A 19,321-nucleotide genomic window follows, 5' to 3' on the forward strand; every position below is an offset into this window, starting at 1 on the left:
AGACAGAGGGGGCGCCCGGTAACGTAGGGAGCCCTCACAGAAGCAGGCAGCACCCGCAGAAGTACCTGAACAGACACTTAGAAGAAAAGTGAACCGGAGTCCAACCGAAGCCACAAAAGGGAGTCCCACGACGCCGGAGGACAACTCAGAAAGTTGTGCACTGCAGGTTAGAGTGTCAGGGACCCAGGCTTGGCTGTGCACAAAGGAAATCCTGGAAGAGTGCACAGGAGCGGGAGCAGCTGCAAATCACGTGGTACCCAGCAATGAAGTCTAGCGTGGGGAGGCAAGGACTTACCTCCACCAAACTTGGACTGAAGAGTCACTGGACTGTGGGAGTCACTTGGACAGAGTTGCTGAGTTCCGGGGACCACGCTCGTCATGCTGAGAGGGGACCCAGAGGACTGGTGATGCAGTCTTTTGTTGCCTGTGGTTGCAGGGGGAAGATTCCGTCGACCCACTTGCTACTTTGTTGCGGTTTTGCAGGCGTCCTGAGCAGTCAGCAGTCGATCCTTTGGCAGAAGATGAAGAGGGAGATGCAGAGGAACTCTGGTGAGCTCTTGCATTCGTTATCTGAAGAATTCCCCAAAGCAGAGACCCTAAATAGCCAGAAAAGGAGGTTTGGCTACCTGGGAAGGAGGATTGGCTACCAAGAGAGGTAAGAGCCTATCAGAAGGAGTCTCTGACGTCACCTGCTGCCACTAGCCACTCAGAGCAGTCCAGTGTGCCACAGACACCTCTGTTTCCAAGATGGCAGAGGTCTGGGACACACTGGAGGAGCTCTGGGCACCTCCCCTGGGAGGTGCAGGTCAGAGGAGTGGTCACTCCCCTTTCCTTTGTCCAGTTTCGCGCCAGAGTAGGGCTGGGGGATCCCTGAACCGGTGTAGACTGGCTTATGCAGAGATGGGCACCATCTGTGCCCATCAAAGCATTTCCAGAGGCTGGGGGAGGCTACTCCTCCCCAACCCTCACACCTATTTCCAAAGGGAGAGGGTGTTACACCCTCTCTCAGAGGAAGTCCTTTGTTCTGCCTTCCTGGACCCCAGGAGGGCAGAAACCTGTCTGAGGGGTTGGCAGCAGCAGCAGCTGCAGTGGAAACCCCAGAAAGGCAGTTTGGCAGTACCTGGGTTCTGTGCTAGAGACCCGGGGGATCATGGAATTGTCCCCCCAATGCCAGAATGGCATTGGGGAGACAATTCCATGATCTTAGACATGTTACATGGCCATGTTCGGAGTTACCATTGTGACGCTGTACATAGGTAGTGACCTATGTACAGTGTACGCATGTAATGGTGTCCCCGCACTCACAAAGTCCGGGGAATTTGCCCTGAACGATGTGGGGGCACCTTGGCTAGTGTCAGGGTGCCCTCACACTAAGTAACTTTGCACCCAACCTTCACCGGGTGAAGGTTAGACATATAGGTGACTTATAAGTTACTTAAGTGCAGTGGTAGATGGCTGTGAAATAACGTGGGCGTTATTTCACTCAGGCTGCACTGGCAGGCCTGTGTAAGAATTGTCAGAGCTCCCTATGGGTGGCAAAAGAAATGCTGCAGCCCATAGGGATCTCCTGGAACCCCAATACCCTGGGTACCTCAGTACCATATACTAGGGAATTATATGGGTGTACCAGTATGCCAATGTGAATTGGTAAATTTATTCACTAGCCTGTTAGTGACACATTTGGAAAGCAGAGAGAGCATAACCAGTGAGGTTCTGGTTAGCAGAACCTCAATGAGACAGTTAGGCATCACACAGGGAACACATACATATAGGCCACAAACTTATGAGCACTGGGGTCCTGGCTAGCAGGGTCCCAGTGACACATATCAATCAATCAATCACAGATATTTATAGAGTGCGCTACTTACCCGTTAGGGTTCCAAGGCGCTGAGGGGGGGGGAGGGGGGAACTGCTACTGCTCGAAGAGCCAGGTCTTGAGGAGTCTTCTGAAGGCCAGCAGGTCTTGGGTCTGTCGGAGGTAGGTAGGGAGCGTATTCCAGGTCTTGGCGACGAAGTAGGGGAAGGATCTGCCGCCAGAGGAGGTTCGTTGGATGCGGGGGACGGTGGCGAGGGCGAGGCTCGGGGAACGCAGTTGGCGGGTCGGGGTGTAGAAGTTGAGTCTGTTGTTGAGGTAGGAGGGGCCAGTGTTGTGGAGTGCTTTGTGTGCGTGGGTGAGGAGCTTGAAGGTGACCCTTTTGTTGACGGGGAGCCAGTGGAGTCCTTTGAGGTGAGGGGTGATGTGGCTGTGGCAGGGTGCATTGGTGATGAGTCGGGCTGAGGCGTTTTGGATGCGTTGGAGTCGCTGTAGGTGTTTCGCTGAGATTCCTGCATAGAGTGCGTTGCCGTAGTCCAGTCTGCTGCTGACGAGGGCGTGGGTCACTGTCTTCCTGGTGTCAGTCGGGATCCACTTGTAGATCCTGCGGAGGGTGTTGTAGCAGGAGGAGGTGACGGCGTTGACTTGTCTGTCCATGGAGAGTGCGGAGTCGAGGATGAATCCCAAGTTGCGGGCGTGGTCGGTGGGTGTCGGGGGAGTTCCGAGAATGGTGGGCCACCATGAGTCATTCCAGGCGGAGGGGGAGGTCCAGAGGATGAGGATTTCTGTCTTGTCGGTGTTGAGCTTCAGGCAGCTATTTCTCATCCAGTCGGCGACTGCTTTCATTCCCTCGTGGAGGTTGGCTTTGGCGGTGGCAGGGTCGTTGGTGAGGAAGAGGATGAGCTGGGTGTCATTGGCGTAGGTGATGATGTTGAGGTTGAAACGGCGGGCCACTTGTGCGAGGGGGGCCATGTAAATGTTGAACAGCGTAGGGCTCAGGGAGGAGCCCTGGGGGACGCCGCAGATGATGTTGTTGGCTTCTGAGCGGAAGGGTGGGAGGCGAACGGTCTGTGTTCTGCCGGAGAGGAAGGATGAGGTCCAGGCTAGGGCTTTTTCCTGGATGCCGGCTTCTTGGAGGAGTGACAGTAGGGTGTGGTGGCAGACTGTGTCGAAGGCCGCTGAGAGGTCTAGGAGAATGAGGGCGGAGGTCTTGCCGCGGTCGAGTTGGCGTCTGATGTCATCTGTTGCGGCGATGAGGGCGGTCTCGGTGCTGTGGTTGTGTCTAAATCCGGTTTGTGAGGAGTCGAGAACGTTGTTGTCTTCGATGTGGCATGTCAGCTGAAGGTTGATGATCTTTTCTGCGACTTTGGCTGGGTAGGGGAGGAGGGAGATTGGGCGGAAGTTCTTGAGGTCCTTGGGGTCGGCTTTTGGTTTCTTGAGGAGGGCGTTGATGTCTGCGTGCTTCCAGTTTTCTAGGAAGGTGCCTGTTTCGAAGGAGGCGTTGATAATCTTGCAGAGTTGGGGCGCGATGATAGAGTCGGCTTTGTTGAAGATGTGGTGGGGGCAGGGGGCAGCCGGTGATCCGGAGTGGATGGAGTTCATGATTGTGCGTGTTGCGTCGTTGTCGACGTTGGACCAGGCGGTGATGGGGTTGGCGATGCTAGGGTACGAGGTGGTGACGGAGGAGGGTGCGGTCGGGGTGTTGAAACTTCTGTGGATGTCGGCGATCTTGCTGTAGAAAAAGGCGGCGAGGGAGTCGCAAAGTTCCTGAGAGGGCGGGATGTCGTTTACGTTGGTGCTGGGGGTGGATAGTTCCTTCACGATGTGGAAGAGCTCTTTGCTGTCATGTGCGTTGTTGTCTAGGCGGTCTTTGAAGGAGGACCTCTTGGTGGTCCTGATGAGGTGGTGGTGTTGGCGGGTTGCGTCTTTGAGGGCAGCGTGATTGTCCGGTGTGCGTTCTTGGAGCCATTTCTTTTCCAGTTTCCTGCAGGCGTGTTTGGAGGCCAGGAGTTCGTCGGTGAACCAGGAGGCTTTCTTGCTGGTGGGGTTGTTGGGGGGTTTCTTCAGTGGGGCGAGGATGTTGGCGCAGTTGTTGATCCATTGTCATGATAAATACATAACAAACATACTGACAACATAGGGTTTTCACTATGAGCCCTGGGCCCTGGCTAGCAGGATCCCAGTAAGACAGTGAAAACACCCTGACATATACTCACAAACAGGCCAAAAGTGGGGGTAACAAGGCTAGAAAGAGGCTACTTTCTCACAGCCTATGTCTACCTATTGCATCCTATTGTGATTCTACATTGTTTGCACTACTTTTCTTACTGTTACTTACCTGTTTTGGGTTTGTGTACTTATAATGTGTGTATATTACTTACCTCCTAAGTGAGGGTATCCTCTGAGATACTGTTGGCATATTGTCACTAAAATAAAGTACCTTTATTTTTAGTAACTCTGAGTATTGTGTTTTCTTATGATATTGTGTGATATGATATAACTGGTATAGTAGGAGCTTTGCATGTCTCCTAGTTCAGCCTAAGTAGCTTTGCCATAGCTACCTCTATCAGCCTAAGCTGCTAGAAACACCTCTATTCTACTAATAAGGGATCACTGGACCTGGCACAAGGTGTAAGTACCACAGGGTACCCACTATAAGCCAGGCCAGCCTCCTACACCATATTTATCCATCTGAGTGAAAATGGCGCATGGGAGGGGGAGGGCCTTAAAAAATTACTCTAAACCCGTTTAGAGTCATTTTTTAACGCCTGGGTCAGGGCAGGCGTTAAGGGACTTGTGGGCTCACTTCCATGGTCTCTGACCATGGAAGGAGTCAAGAGGTGCCCTCCCCTGCCCCCAGAGACACCCCCAGCCACCCTCGCCCACCCCTGGAGGACACCCATGGATGGGGGGACCGATCCCAGGTTAGTACAGGTAAGTTGAGGTAAGTATTTTTTTTTTAAGTGGTATGGGCGGCCTAATTTGGGCCCCCCTATATGCCACTGTGCCCAATGACCATGCCCAGGGGACAGAAGTCCCCTGGGCATGACCATTGGGCAAGGGGGCATGACTCCTGTCTTTGCTAAGACAGGAGTAATTTCAATGGGGGTTGTGCGTCCAAAAATTGCGCAAGTCCGGTTTGAAGCATGATTTTTGCCTCAAACCTGACTTGCACCATTTTTTGTCGCACAACCCCCATTTCCCTCTACGCCGGCGCAGCCTGGTTTGAGTCATTTTGTTTTACTCTGACCAGTCCGCAGCGCTGGCTAACGTCATTCCTTAAATAAGGTGCCAGCATGGTGCATAGGAATGGCGATAGCCGTCGGTAAACTTTTTGACGCAAACCAGCGCCACCGCTGGTTTGTGTCAAAAAGTATAAATATGGGCCTCTGAATATGTATAAAAAAAGGAGTATAAGGAGGCAGGTTAGGCACACCCTGACCCTTGTAACTAGTGGGGACTGAAACGAGAGAGAGCACTCACTCCAGAGCCAAAAAAGAAAAAAGGTGGCACCCTGCAAGGCTCTCAGGCAGACGCCTGGACTCTATCACAGTACCACGGGAGTGAAACTTGTGCACTTGTGCTGCAGGTGTACCCAGGACCCTCAAAGAGACTAACAGCAAATCCTTGTAATCCTAGTTGGGAAGGAAGAAAACATCTGAGAAGTGTTGAGTTAGACAACAGCCATCCTGAATAAATACACCCTGTTCATTGCTCTTACAGTGGCATATACCACATTACAGCCTGTTCATTGGTCTTAGAGTGGCATATATCACATTACAGTCTGTTCATTGGTCTTAGAGTGGCATATACCACATTACAGCCTGTTCATTGCTTTTAGAGTGTCATATATCACATTACGGCCTGTTCGGTGTTCTTAGAGTGGCATATATCATATTACAGCCTGTTCATTGGTCTTAGAGTGGCATACATCACATTACAGCCTGTTCACTGGAATTACAGTGGCATATATCACACCACAGCCTGTTCACTGGAATTACAGTGGCATCTATCACATTACAGCTTGTTCATTGGACTCTTAGGGCCTGATTCTAACTTTGGAGGACGGTGTTAAACCGTCCCAAAAGTGGCGGATATACCACCTACCGTATTACGAGTCCATTATATCCTATGGAACTCGTAATACGGTAGGTGGTATATCCGCCACTTTTGGGACGGTTTAACACCGTCCTCCAAAGTTAGAATCAGGCCCTTAGTGCCATATACCACATTACAGCCTGTCCATTGGTTTTACAGTGGCATATATCACATCACAGACTCTTCATTGGTCTTAAAGTAGCATATATCACATTACAGCCTGCTCACTGGAATTACAGTGGCATATATCACATTACAGCTTGTTTATTGGACTTGTAGTGCCATATACCAAATTACAGCCTGTTCATTGGTCTTAGAGTGGCATACATCACATTACAGCCTGTTCACTGGAATTACAGTGGCATATATCACATTACAGCCTGTTCACTGGAATTACAGTGGCATATATCACATTACAGCTAGTTCATTGGACTTGTAGTGCCATATACCAAATTACAGCTTGTTCATTGGTCTTAGAGTGGCATACATCACATTACAGCCTGTTCACTGGAATTACAGTGGCATATATCACACCACAGCCTGTTCACTGGAATTACAGTGGCATCTATCACATTACAGCTTGTTCATTGGACTCTTAGTGCCATATACCACATTACAGCCTGTCCATTGGTTTTACAGTGGCATATATCACATTACAGCCTGTTTATTGGTCTTAGAGTGGCATATATCACATTACAGCCTGTTCATTGGTCTTAGAGTGGCATATACCACATTACAGCCTGTTCATTGCTTTTAGAGTGTCATATATCACATTACGGCCTGTTCGGTGTTCTTAGAGTGGCATATATCATATTACAGCCTGTTCATTGGTCTTAGAGTGGCATATAGCACATTACAGCCTGTTCATTGGGCTCAGAGTGGCATATATTACATTACAGCTTGTTCATTGGACTTGTAGTGCCATATACCACATTACATCCTGTTCATTGGTCTTAGAGTGGCATATACCACATTACAGCCTGTTCATTGGGCTCAGAGTGGCATATATTACATTACAGCTTGTTCATTGGACTTGTAGTGCCATATACCACATTACATCCTGTTCATTGGTCTTACAGTGGCATACATCACTTTACAGCCTGTTCACTAGAATTACAGTGGCATATATCACATTACAGCCTGTTCATTGGTCTGGCATATATCACATTACAGCTTGTTCATTGGACTTGTAGTGCCATATACCACATTACAGCCTGTTCATTGATTTTACAGTGGCATATATCACATTACAGCCTGTTCACTAGAATTACAGTGACATATATCACATTACAGCCTGTTCATTAGTCTTAGAGTAGCATATATCACATTACAGCCTGTTCATTGGCCTTAGAGTGGCATATATCGCATTACAGCTTGTTCAGTGGACTTGTGGTGCCATATAACACATTACAGCCTGTTCATTGGTCTTAGACTGGCATATATCACACTACAGCATGTTCACTGGAATTACAGTGCCATATGCCACACTACAGCTTGTTCATTGGACTTGCAGTGCCATACACCACATTACACTGGTCTTACAGTGTCATATATCACATTACAGCCTGTTCAATGGACTTGCAGTACCAGTCCTGGAGTTATTCGCTTCCTGCCGGTTTCTACGTTGTCCGTATGACTTGGCTCAGGTCTGCCTCAGAGGTCCCACCTCCTCGGCTTACAGAAGGACTCAGGGCGTCTGTAGGTCGGGGGCAGTCTGCCCACTGCCTCCCCTAGTCTACCCACTGCTTCCCCTACAGCCTGCTCACTGCCTCCCTACAGTCTGCTCACTGCCCCTCTGTACAGTCTGCTCAATGCCCCTCTATACAGTCTTCTCACTGCACCCAGTCTGCTCACTGCCCCCTACAGTCTGCTCACTGCGCCTCCCTACAGTCTGCTCACTACACCTCCCTACAGTCTGCTCACTACCCCCCTACAGTCTGCTCACTACCCCCCTACAGTCTACTCACCGCCTCCCTACAGTCTGCTCACTGCCCCTCTGTACAGTCTGCTCACTGCCCCTCTGTACAGTCTGCTCAATGCCCCTCTATACAGTCTTCTGACTCCACCCAGTCTGCTCACTGCCCCCTACAGTCTGCTGACTGCGCTTCCCTACAGTCTGCTCACTGCCCCCTACAGTCTGCTCACTGCGTCTCCCTACAGTCTGCTCACTGCCCCCAACCCCGACTGCTCACTGCCCCTCTGTACAGTCTGCTCAATGCCCCTCTATACAGTCTTCTCACTGCACCCAGTCTGCTCACTGCCCCCTACAGTCTGCTCACTGCGCCTCCCTACAGTCTGCTCACGACACCTCCCTACAGTCTGCTCACTGCCCCCTACAGTCTGCTCACTACACCTCCCTACAGTCTGCTCACTGCCCCCTACAGTCTGCTCACTGCGCCTCCCTACAGTCTGCTCACTGCCCCCAACCCCTAGACTGCTCACTGCCCCTCTGTACAGTCTGCTCAATGCCCCTCTATACAGTCTTCTCACTGCACCCAGTCTGCTCACTGCCCCCTACAGTCTGCTCACTGCGCCTCCCTACAGTCTGCTCACTACACCTCCCTACAGTCTGCTCACTGCCCCCCTACAGTCTGCTCACTACACCTCCCTACAGTCTGCTCACTGCGCCTCCTTACAGTCTGCTCACTGCGCCTCCCTACAATCTGCTCACTACACCTCCCTACAGTCTGCTCACTGCCTCCCTACAGTCTGCTCACTACACCTCCCTACAGTCTGCTCATTGCGCCTCCTTACAGTCTGCTCACTGCGCCTCCCTACAGTCTGCTCACTGCCCCCTTACAGTCTGCTCACTGCCCCTCTGTACAGTCTGCTCACTACACCTCCCTACAGTCTGCTCACTACACCTCCCTACAGTCTGCTCACTGCCTCCCTACAGTCTGCTCACTACACCTCCCTAGTCTGCTCACTGCCTCCCTACAGTCTGCTCACTACACCTCCCTACAGTCTGCTCACTGCCCCCTACAGTCTGCTCACTACACCTCCCTACAGTCTGCTCACTGCCTCCCTACAGTCTGCTCACTACACCTCCCTAGTCTGCTCACTGCCTCCCTACAGTCTGCTCACTACACCTCCCTACAGTCTGCTGACTGCGCCTCCCTACAGTCTGCTCACTGCCCCTATGTACAGTCTGCTCACTGCCCTCCTACAGTCTGCTCACTGCCCTCCTACAGTCTGCTCACTGCGCTTCCCTACAGTCTGCCCTTCCCTACAGTCTGCTCACTGCCCACACCCCCTACAGTCTGCTCACTGCCCCCCTACAGTCTGCTCACTGCCTCCCCTATAGACTGCTCACTGCCTCCCCTACAGACTACTCACTGCCCCTCTCTAGTCTGCTCACTGCCCTCACCCACTAGACTGCCCCTCCCTAGTCTGCTCACTGCCCCCTACAGTCTGCTCACTGCCCTTCTGTACAGTCTGCTCACTGCCCCCACCCCCTACAGTCTGCTCACTGCTCTCCCTACATTCTGCTCACTGCCCCCTACAGTCTGCTCACTGCCCCCACCCCCTACAGTCTGCTCACTGCTTCCCCTACAGTCTGCTCACTGCGCCCCTACAGTCTGCTCACTGCCCCTCTGTACAGTCTGCTCACTGCCCCTCTGTACAGTCTGCTCAATGCCCCTCTATACAGTCTTCTCACTGCACCCAGTCTGCTCACTACACCTCCCTACAGTCTGCTCACTGCCCCCTACAGTCTGCTCACTGCCCCTCTGTACAGTCTGCTCACTGCCCCTCTGTACAGTCTGCTCACTGCCCCTCTGTACAGTCTGCTCACTGCCCCCCAGGATTCATCAGGGTGCGAAGGGTCGGGGCCTTTATTCACACTTGTCCCCTCGGGGCCTGGGACCAGCAGAAAGGGAGGTTTCCTTCAGCAGCACTGTTCACTCTCAACCAACCTGCCATAGAGGAGCTTCCGCTTCCGGGTGAGTGACGGCAGCGTCAGCACTAGCTATGAACGAGGACGTGTTACTGTAGCCGGGTCACCGGCGGCAGAGTCAGCACCAGCCGAGAATACTCACAAGTGCCCGCCTCTTCCTGCGCCCCGCCTGCAGCAGAGGAGAGACTGAGGAGCCCTGTCTGTCAGAAGAGCAGGGACTGAAGAGCCCTGTCTGTCTGTCAGAGGAGGGACTGAGGAGCCCTGTCTGTCTCTCTATACATCTGTCAGAGGAGGTGGGACTGAGGAGCCCTGTCTGTCTGTCAGAGGAGGAGGGACTCTGGACCCCCTGTCTGTCAGAGGAGGAGAGGCTGTGGATCCTCTGTCTGTCAGAAGAGGAGGGACTGAGGATCCTCTGTCTGTCTGTCAGAAGAGCAGGGACTGAGGAGCCCTGTCTGTAGATCAGAGGAGGAGGGACCGAGGAGCCCTGTCTGTCTGGCAGAGGAGGGACTGAGGAGCCTTGTCTGTAGATCAGAGGAGGAGGGACCGAGGAGCCCTATCTGTAGATCAGAGGAGGAGGGACCGAGGAGCCCCTGTCTGTAGATCAGAGGAGGAGGGACCGAGGAGCCCCTTTCTGTCAGAGGAGGAGGGACCGAGGAGCCCCTGTCTGTAGATCAGAGGAGGAGGGGCCGAGGAGCCCTGTCTGTAGATCAGAGGAGGAGGGACCGAGGAGCCCCTGTCTGTCAGAAGAGGAGGGACTGAGGAGCCCTGTCTGTAGATCAGAGGAGGAGGGACCGAGGAGCCCTGTCTGTAGATCAGAGGAGGAGGGACCGAGGAGCCCCTGTCTGTAGATCAGAGGAGGAGGGGCCGAGGAGCCCTGTCTGTAGATCAGAGGAGGAGGGACCGAGGAGCCCCTGTCTGTCAGAAGAGGAGGGACTGAGGAGCCCTGTCTGTAGATCAGAGGAGGAGGGACCGAGGAGCCCTGCATGTAGATCAGAGGAGGAGGGACCGAGGAGCCCTGTCTGTAGATCAGAGGAGGAGGGACCGAGGAGCCCGTCTGCCAGAGTTGGAGGGAGTTAGTAGCCCCGGTCTGTCCGCCTGTCCGAGAAGGAAGGACTGAAGACGCCCTCCTAGTCTGTCTGTGCATCTGTCACAGGACCCCCTGTCTCTCTGGGCAGAGAAGGAAGGAGCTCCTGTCTGTCAGAGAAGGAAGTAGTGAGGACCCCTTGTCTGTAAAGAAAGGAGCCTGTCCCCGCAGTCATCCTCAGTCTCAGACCCTGGCTGAGATACCCCAGGCCGCAGATCTGCACCATCCCCACCCCGGGAGGAGACGAGCGTGGACATGTCTTCAGGCTTCGCTCAGGTAGGAGACTGTCGGCACCTGCTGCTGTGTTTGTAGAAATCAGGTGAATGATCCTGGAGGGAAGGTCCGCCTGGGTGGGCTTGGTTCAGTTGTCTTTGCGGGGCTTTTCTTCCAGCTCTGGGGTTGTTTCTGATTATCAGTGCAAGGCCTCCTGATCCTGTTGCTACCCCTGAGGGGCATTTACCAAGGAGGAGATCTGTGCACAATGCACTTTTTTTACTCACACTGAGGCTTGTATACATGGCACCTGCACTCTGCACTGCTTCTCACTTCTCATCACATAAACAGGGGCTCGTCCGAGCGACCCAGGGACTGCTTGTATTGCAAACATTAGGCGGTCCGAGTCATCTACAGACTCCTTCAGATACAAACACAGGGACATCCCAATGATCTGTAGATGCTTTAGAGTGTAAACGGAATTAGGTGTCTGTAGAATCCACGTAATGTAAACACAGGCCCATTCGATTGTACTAAGGATCAGTGTTAATGTGTACACACATATTAAATGATATTTCTGATTGGCTCACAGAGAGCAGCAATTCATTGTCAAATCCACAATAAATTGGGTCTCTCCCCTTAACTAGTTTACAGACTCAACATTTAGCATGGTACACGTTATATGGCAATATTTCTTCTTTGCCCACATTTATGATACATGAATAGGTTTGTTGGCCCACTCCCAAAATTAAAGCCACAGGGATTAATACTGTTTTTTTTTTAATACTAACCAAATATTGTCTGCTATGAGGGGCAGCACATATGTTTCTGAGATCCCTAAAAACATGGTGTGCCCTTTAAAATCTTAAGCACTGTTACTCCTATACAATTCTTTGCAGCTCCATTAACTGTGTCTTCTTTTGTTGGCACATTTTACATGCCATGCTTTTTAAAAACCCTGTACCTGACAGGCGTATCTTTCAGAAACAAAGTCGTTCATCTACACAAGAAGCTACACACTTCAGTCGGGAGTGGCACCATTGATCGTTTCATTTCATGTTAGGGCAATGCTAGACATGGTGCCCAGCTCATGAGAACTTTGTGAGTTGATAACAACTTCATATTGTTTACATGAGAATTTAATGAGAAAGATGTGCTAAAGTCATGACTAGTTTGAGCTTAATTGTTTTCACAATACCCGCAAACAATGAGTCTATTTTGTTTTTGTAACTGTTTTGCTTTACTTCTGACTGAGCCAAGATATACACACTGAAAGGAGTCGAAAAGATTCTCTGGAATGCACTTCTTAATCTGAAGAATACGTTTATTATAGCTTTTGGCAAGGCTTGTGAAGGAAGGTTTGATTAATAAAAAGTGTACTTTCAAAATGTGCAACAACAACGTAAGACCACGTATGAAGAATCTTCAATCTATAAACAGCAAATATATACATGCAAGGATACAAACACTTATAGTGATACATAGATATATATTCACATGCAATGCAAAGCAAATGATTAATAAAAATTCAGCACTTTAGGGCCTGTCAGATGCTTCATCTTTCTAATGCCAGCAAGAAGATGACCCCGTTCAACAGCGAGAAAGAGATCCTCACCCTCATGGGACAAATGTCAGGCATTTGACGTCCAATCCTGACCGAGGTCTCGGAATTCATCACTACTGAGCAGAGCCACCTTTTAATATCTTAAACAACCATGGAAAGGGCCTTCTAGAAGAACCCCTCCTCTCAGAAGGAAATATTCAAAAATGCTGGCTAGTTTAGGTAAACTTTGTAAGGAATGCATTGGGAGCTAGCCACCTTCCCAAAGGCACCCCTGCCAAAGTCTATCCGTTCCCTTGCCTATGATAAACACCAACTTGGTACGGTCTTATCGTACTGACTGCTTACCTCCTACATATTATGTCCCAGTTCTAGCTCTTCGGTGAGAAGGAAAACATACAGAAGTGGAAAACACATTGCATAACATGTTTGCACGGAAAAATACTTTAAAGTGGCGGTGAAGCTAAGCTGAACACAAAATGGAGTCTAGGCTGAACACAAAATAAAGTCTATAACCAGTGACCACTAAAGTGACAATAGGCAGCTAAGCCAGGTGCAAAGCGGTGTGATACAACATCAGTGGTGAACACGCAAATAACACTACATTCCACCCTTTGACCAGTGTGTCGTGTAGCTTATAGGTTTAAAATAAACTTTTTTTCAGTATAAACATTGCAAGCAAATTAGGAATACATTGTACACAGTAACATAATGATATAATAAGAACTAATGCTACATAAATTCCACCAAAATCTTTGCGTAATTGTCAAAAATCAGGTAACCATTGAAATAACCAGTCCCGCCATCCCTGATCTATATCCTGCTTTATTCCTTTCACTAATGTATGGGCATCAAAAGCTGTCTGGCAAGACTCAGTCTAGATCACATTTCTGGGCTGCTTTTTGGAAGTTAACTCAGTCAGGGGAGCAACAATTGTGCCATACCCCTTGACAAACCTCCTATAGTATCAGGTGGGACCTAAAAAGGCTCTCACCTCATTTTGGGTCTTGGGAGGCTCCCAAGCCAGAATGGTTTAAATTTTTGGCTGCATGGGTGCCACCTGGCCACTCCCTACCTGGTGTCGCATGTACACCACAGAACCATGCCCTACATGGCACTTGCTTGCCTTAATAGTGAGGCCTGCCCTCTGCAAGGCCTCCAACACTTAGCAGAGGTGTTGCAAGTGTTCCTCCCATGTGGAAATTAAGAGAGCAATGACATCCAGGTAAGAGGCACTGAAATCATCCAGTCCAGCCAACACCTGGCTGACCAACCTCTGAAAGGTGGCAGGGGCATTCTTCATCCCAGAGGGCATCACCCTAAACTGGTAGTGCCCATCTGGTATGGAGAATACAGACCTCTTCTTAGCCCCCTTAGTTAGGACAATCTGCCAATACCCAGAGATACTTGCCAGCTTTTAACCGGTCAATGAGCTCATCAGCTCTGGGGATGGGGTGCGTGTCAGTCTTGGTGACTACATTGAGTACCAGGTAATCCACACACATCCATAGTTCTGGAGTGGCACCAGGAGCAGCAAACTTTGGGACCAAAACCAGAGTGGCATTCTGGTCATACCAGCGTTTCATGTCTTCCTGGCTTGCTTCCAGGTTCTTCTGTTTGAGACTCCTGAAGCAGGCATTCGGGTTTCTCAGAGCCAGCATGCAACTGAATACGTCCTTGGGGATGGGGGGGGGGTTAAGGTTTGCTAGGGGCTCTTTCCAAAGCCTCCTTTGCCAGACTCAAAGGTCCCCACACAGGGTGGCCATACAACAGCTCAAAAGGACTAAAGCCAAGCCCTTTTTGAGGCACCTCCCTGTAAACGAATGTAGGAAAGTACCATCTTGCCTGGCATGTTACCCCCATTTTTACTGTATATAGGTTTGTTTTTGCCTGTGTCACGGGGATCCTGCTAGCCAGGACCCCAGTGCTCATAAAGTGTGCCCTGTATGTGTTCCCTGTGTGGTGCCTAACTGTATCACTGAGATTCTGCTATCCAGAACCTCAGTGTTTATGCTCTCTCTGCTTTTAAAATTGTCACTGCAGGCTAGTGACTAATTTTACCAATTCTGATTGCCACACTGGAACACCCTTATAATTCCCTAGTATATGGTACCTAGGTACCCAGGATATTAGGGTTCCAGGAGATCCCTATGGGCTGCAGCATTTCTTTTGCCAGAACAAATGATTTCCTCTGAGAGAGGGTGTTACACCCTTTGGAAATAGATGTGAAGGGCCTGGGAGGAGTAGCGTCTCCTGGCCTCTGGAAATGCTTTGAAGGGCACAGATGGTGCCCTCCTTGCATAATCCAGGCTACACCAGTTCAGGGATCCCCCCAGCCCTGCCTTGGCGCGAAACTGGACAAAGGAAACGGGAGTGACCACTCCCCTGACCAGCACCTCCCAGGGGAGGTGCCCAGAGCTCCTCCAGTGTGTCCCAGACCTCTGACATCTTGGATGCAGAGGTGTGAGGGTACAATGGACAGCTCTGAGTGGCCAGTGCCAGCAGGTGACGTCAGAGACCCCTCCTGATAGGTGCTTACCTTTCTCTGTAGCCAGTCCTCCTCTGAGGGCTATTTAGGGTCTCTCCTGTGGGTATCTCACCAGATAACGAATGCAAGAGCTCACCAGAGTTCCTCTGCACTTCCCTCTTCGACTTCTGTCAAGGAGCGACCGCTGACTGCTCCAGGACGCATGCAAAACCACAACAAAGTAGCAAGAAGACTACCAGCAACATTCTAGCGCCTCATCCTGCCAGCTTTCTCGACTGTTTCCTGGTGGTGCATGCTCGAGGGCTGTCTGCCTTCACCCTGCACTGGAAGCCAAGAAGAAATCTCCTGTGGGTCGACGGAATCTTCTCCCTGCTAACGCAGGCACCAAACATCTGCATCACCGGTCCTCTGGGTCCCCTCTCATCTTGACGAGCGTGGTCCCTAGAACACAGGAGCTGGATCCAAATGTCCCCGACAGTCCAGTGACCCTTCTGTCCAAATTTGGTGGAGGTAAGTCCTTGCCTCCCACGCCAGACAGTAATCTAGACTGTGAACTGCAGCTGCTCGGGCTTCTGTGCACTTTTGCAAGACTTCCTTTGTGCACAGCCTAGCCCAGGTTCCCAGCACTCCGTCCTGCATTGCCCAACTCGCTGAGTTGGGACCCTCTTTTGTTGTGCTGAGTCGACCGCCGTGCTCAGATCTTCTGAATGCCTGTTCAGGTGCTTCTGCGGGTGCTGCCTGCTTCTGAGTGGGCTCTCCATGTTGCTGAGCACCCCCTCTGTCTCCTCCCCCAAGGGGCGACCTCTTGGTCCTTCCAGGGCCCTGGCAGCACCCAAGACCTTCAACCGCAACTCTTGCAGCTAGGAAGGCTTGTTTGCGGTCTTTCTGCATGGAAACAACTCTGCATCCTCCAGCACGCCGTTGGACATCTTCTGACCGAAGGAGAAGTTCCTGGCGCCTTCGTTGTTGCAGAATCTTCGGCTTCTTCCACCCAGAGGCAGCCCTTTTGCACCTTCATCCGGGGTTTGGTGGGCTCCTGCCACCCCTGGATACTTGTGTGACTCTTGGACTTGGTCCCCTTCCTTTACAGGTCCTCAGGTCCAGGAATCCGTCTTCAGTGCTTTGCAGTCAGTTGTTGTCTTTGCAGAATCCCCTATCTCGACTTTACTGTCTTTCTGGGGTAGTAGGGTAACTTTACTCCTACTTTTCAGGGTCTTGAGGTGGGGTATCCTGGACACCCTCAGTGTTTTCTTACACTCCCAGCGACCCTCTACACACCACACTAGGCCTGGGGTCCATTCGTGGTTCGCATTCCACTTTTTGAGTATATAGTTTCTGTTGCCCCAAGGCCTATTTTTCCCTATTGCATCCTATTGTGCTCTACAGTGTTTGCACTGCTTTTCTAACTGTTTACTTACCTGATTTTGGTTTGTGTGTGTATATTTTGTGTATTTTACTTACCTCCTAAGGGAGTATATCCTCTGAGATAATTTTGGCATATTGTCACTAAAATAAAGTACCATTATTTTTAACAATTCTGAGTATTGTGTTTTCTTATGATATAGTGCTAAGTGATATAAGTGGTATAATAGGAGCTTTGCATGTCTCCTAGTTCAGCCTAAGCTGCTCTGCTATAGCTACCTCTATCAGCCTAAGCTGCTAGAACACTTCTAATCTACTAAGGGATAACTGGACCTGGCACAAGGTGTAAGTACCACAAGGTACCCACTATAAGCCAGGCCAGCCTCCTACTGTGAACAGAAGACCTAGCAAGAGGGCGTCCCACTTACGCCTCAAGGGCTCTGACAGGCCCATAATCATGCCCTTTAAAGTGCAGTTGAATCTCTCAACAAGACCATTGCTTTAGGGGTGGTAGAGTGTGGCGAACTTGTACGTTACCCCAGACACCTTCCACAGTAACTTCATATAAGTTGATATTAAGTTGGTACCCCTATCGGACACCACCTCCTTGGGGAACCCCATGTGGGTAAGAACCACCATCAATGCACGGCCCACCACAGAGGCAGTGATCGATCTCAAAGGAATGGCTTCCGGGTACCAGGTGGCATGGTCCACCAAGACCAGGATAAACCTGTTGCCCATGGCTGTCTTGGGATCCAGAGGTCCCACAATGTCAATACTGACCCTTTCAAAGGGGGGAACTAACCACAAAGAAAGGTTGGAAGGGAGCCTTGCATTCCCCACCCCCTTGTCACTTGTCTGACAAGTTGGGCAAGACCTACAATGAGCATCAGAGGGCCTGTGCATTTGGGGCCAATAGAAGTGGGTGAGAAGCCGCTCAAAGGTCTTGTCCTATCCCAAATGACCAGCTAAAGGCATGTCATGAGGCAAACCCAGTAGGAAGGCTCTGAAGCACTGGGGTGCCACCAGCACAGGGGCTGACCCAGGCACAGGAACCTTAGGCTCATTATACAGGAGGCCATCCTCCCAGTAAATCAAATGTGATCCAGGCTCCTTGCCAGATGCCTGGTCTGCAGCCTGCCGCCACAAACCCTCCAGAGTAGGGCATACTTTCTGTGCCTCACAGAATGCTTCCCTGGTGGGCCCCCCTTCCTGCTGCCACTGTGACAGCTCAGGGACCTCACCCAGTTAAGCCACCTGTTCCCCTGTAGGCTCCAGGGCCTCCCCCCTCAGACTCTTCCTGGACCGTGGGAAATTCTGGGGCCGGTTTCCTGCACTCCTTGCCCTTTCTCCTTCTGGTAGACATCTGGGCCACTCTTTCAGGCTCCAGGGTCTCCTGATCACCCTGACGGGCTGCCATCAACCGGGTAGACACACACACCCACCCAGGCAGACCCAACATTTCCAAGTGTGACCTACGTTCCACACCCGCCAAGGGGATTCCTCCCGGTTATTGGCGAGCAAACAATCTACAGGCTTGGTTGGACTCACAGCTACCTTCAAGGAACCTGAGACCCTCCCCCCATTCAAAGAGAACCCGCGCCACTCTACACAGGTGCTCTGAGTTGTCTCCTGCAACTACTTGGTGAAGTACACGGGGATCTATCTGCTCTTCAGACACCAGGTGACTCCTCATTGTAGTCACACGGTCTCCTGTGTCTCTCAGTGCCTCCACCCTCTGTTCATTTATGGTCACCCACCACCTGTACTTCTTAATGTTATGAGGCACGAGGGTCCTCTGGACCATCTCACCGTCCCCTACTGAGACAAAGGTCATCTCAGCTGGCTCCAATTCACCTGGAACCAACTCTTTCCCCAGCACTACACTGGCCAAACCCTGTGACTTATCAGCAGTGGGTGCTGGTGTCCACTTGGGACATTTGGGGTCCCCCCCCCTCATGTGACCCTCCCGATCACATGCAAAGCACTTGCAGGAACCCTTCTCTGCAGGCTTCCCTGTAGAGATCTATGGTTTCTTTTCTACTTGGGTCTGGGATTCTTTACCCTGGAAACTAGATTGGGGCCCATGAGAGAACTCACCCTGTTTATCCATACCCTCTCTCTTCTTCTGAGGGAACCTGCCCACCCTTGGCATGATCTCCCCCATGCCTCTTTTGGACCCTGGTGCTCTCCTAATGGTCCATTTCCTGCGCAAGCTTCGTGGGATCAGCCAGCTTGCTGTCAATTAGGTGCTGGCGCAGCTCTGGAAAACATAAACTGTATAAGTGCTCCCAAGCAATCAGATTGTAAAGCCCCTTATACGTTGTTACCTTACTGCCCTTCACCCAACCATCCAGTGACCTGCAAAAAGAATCAACACATTCCAACCATGTTTTGGATTCCTTCTTCTTATAGGGCCTAAACTTGTTTTTATACTGATTAGGGGTGAGACCATACCTTGTGATCAGGGTGTCCTTCATGATAAGGTAAGTGAGTCCCTGGGTATCCCCTAAGGATGTCAGAGTATCCCTTCCCTCTACCTCGAATTGCTTCCATACACCGCCCTCCAATGAGCTTCAGGGACCAGATTCATATGAAGAGCAGACTCATACCCCTTGAACCACAACAGTACGTCATCCTCCCTTTTGTTATCCTTCACAAGGTCCTTAGGAATGTGCACCTCCATCTCAGGCTGCACTGTGCTATTGATGCCACCATCCCTGCTAGACTGGCTCCCCTGATCCAGCTCCCTCAAGCTGAGCTCATGAGCCAGCAGTATCTTCTCTATGGCCATCCTCCTCTCTTCC

General features: G+C 51.0%; 2 protein-coding genes across 2 annotated transcripts in view; one reads left to right on the plus strand and one right to left on the minus strand.

Annotated features, from left to right (window-relative positions):
• LOC138260542 (zinc finger protein 91-like) overlaps positions 1-19,321 on the minus strand; it is a 344,562-nt gene that overhangs the window by 128,024 nt on the left and 197,217 nt on the right. The gene's annotated exons all lie outside the window — the stretch shown is intronic.
• The window catches only part of LOC138260543 (zinc finger protein 658B-like), a 73,769-nt gene continuing 64,390 nt past the window's right edge, over positions 9,943-19,321 (plus strand). Inside the window, exon 1 of the mRNA XM_069209162.1 lies at positions 9,943-11,166. The gene's annotated coding sequence lies outside the window, so the exon portion shown is untranslated. The remainder of the gene's footprint in view (positions 11,167-19,321) is intronic.

Source organism: Pleurodeles waltl, chromosome 9, assembly GCF_031143425.1.
Source record: "Pleurodeles waltl isolate 20211129_DDA chromosome 9, aPleWal1.hap1.20221129, whole genome shotgun sequence".
Taxonomy (NCBI): domain Eukaryota; kingdom Metazoa; phylum Chordata; class Amphibia; order Caudata; family Salamandridae; genus Pleurodeles; species Pleurodeles waltl.